Source organism: Nerophis ophidion, linkage group LG24, assembly GCF_033978795.1.
Source record: "Nerophis ophidion isolate RoL-2023_Sa linkage group LG24, RoL_Noph_v1.0, whole genome shotgun sequence".
NCBI classification, from domain to species: Eukaryota; Metazoa; Chordata; class Actinopteri; order Syngnathiformes; family Syngnathidae; genus Nerophis; species Nerophis ophidion.
This window is the reverse complement of record NC_084634.1, coordinates 4,383,460-4,385,584: the sequence shown is the minus strand read 5'-3', so window position 1 is coordinate 4,385,584 and position 2,125 is coordinate 4,383,460. Positions and strand designations below refer to the sequence as shown.

The window sequence follows — 2,125 nt, the reverse complement described above, 5'->3', positions numbered from 1 at the left end:
CTTATATACAGACAGGGGGCTCCATCTGCTGGACATTTTGGGACATTACAGTAAGTTACATTGTAGATAAATATGTACGAAGTATGTTTGTACCTCTTTGTCTTTTCACCCTCGTGTCAATAGAGAAACGTGACAAGTCGTACTTACAACAAGCTTCTCTTCAATCACGTCCTCCGACACACTAAATAAGAGTCTGGGTTGCAAGGTGGACTATTCACTCCATGTCAGCCAGTCTGTTAGAAAAGAAGAAGTACATTTCCCAAGTAAACATGTTAGTAATATTTGCATGAGATGAGAGTATGGGTACCTGGTGACTGATGTAGTGTTTTACTCCTTTGTTGCAGGTGTGGAGGTGCAGGTGGCGTCTGCGTGTGTGGACCAGCCTGATCTGGCCAACTGCCAGCTGGTGGTCTACAGCCGCCTCTGCTCCAACCAATACTATGCCAGCTTCTGCTGTGCCAGCTGTGCCCGCCAGACACAGGGGTAGTAAGACAGGTACACTCACCACCAGGGGTAGTAAGACAGGTACACTCACCACCAGGGGTAGTAAGACAGGTACACTCACCACCAGGGTTAGTAAGACAGGTACACTCACCACCAGGGGTAGTAAGACAGGTACATTCACCACCAGGGGTAGTAAGACAGGTACATTCACCACCAGGGGTAGTAAGACAGGTACACTCACCACCAGGGGTAGTAAGACAGGTACACTCACCACCAGGGGTAGTAAGACAGGTACACTCACCACCAGGGGTAGTAAGACAGGTACACTCACCACCAGGGGTAGTAAGACAGGTACACTCACCACCAGGGGTAGTAAGACAGGTACATTCACCACCAGGGGTAGTAAGACAGGTACACTCACCACCAGGGGTAGTAAGACAGGTACACTCACCACCAGGGGTAGTAAGACAGGTACACTCACCACCAGGGGTAGTAAGACAGGTACACTCACCACCAGGGGTAGTAAGACAGGTACACTCACCACCAGGGGTAGTAAGACAGGTACACTCACCACCAGGGGTAGTAAGACAGGTACACTCACCACCAGGGGTAGTAAGACAGGTACACTCACCACCAGTGACACCCGGCATGGAGGCAGAGCACCTGGTCAAGTGAGAGATGTGTTGCCATGACTACCGTAACACACCTGGTGCTGCTTTCAGTGACACTGGACTTCCACACAGACGTTACTTCTCACTTCTGTTCTCATTTCATCATCTTTGTTTTTCTGCAATAAAACAACAAAACAATCAATAAAAATGTATTTTGCTAAAAAAACAACAACAACCTTCTTTCACTTGTCATTCCACTTCTCACCACATGGAGGTCACATCTTGTAACAATTCATGCTGGGGTGACTACATACATACACACACATGTATATATATATATATATATATATATATGTCTATACATAGACACATGTTTATATATATGTGTATGTATATACACACATGTGTATATACATACACATATATATACACGTGTACATACATACATAAGTATATATACATGTATACATACACATACATAAGTATATATACATGTATACATACACATACATGTATGTGTATGTATGTATATATACAAGTGTATTAATGTATATATGTACATATTTACACGTGTCAATACATGTGGACATACATATATACACATGTGTATATATGTATGTATATGCACGTGTCTATATATATATGTGTCTATACATATATACATGTGTATATACACGTGTATATACATACATATGTATATATACATGTATACATACACATATATAGATGTGTATGTATATCTATGTATATCCACATGTGTATGTATGTATGTACACGTGTATATATGTATACATACATGTGTATTAATGTATATTTACATATACATATATACACGTATATATACATATATACCAGTATATACATATGTATACATAAATATATGCACATTTATACATACACACATATATACATATATATACACATGTATATACATGCATACACATGTGTATGTACATACATAAACATGTATATATACATTTATATACACACATGTATAAATACATATATATAAACATGAATATATACCTATATAAACACGTATATATACACATATTAACACGTATATATTC

At 39.3% G+C, this 2,125-nt stretch overlaps 1 pseudogene; it reads left to right on the top strand.

Annotated features, from left to right (window-relative positions):
* The window catches only part of LOC133542391 (papilin-like), a 17,598-nt pseudogene extending 16,308 nt beyond the window's left edge, over window positions 1-1,290 (top strand).
* Window positions 1,291-2,125: the final 835 nt, after the last annotated feature.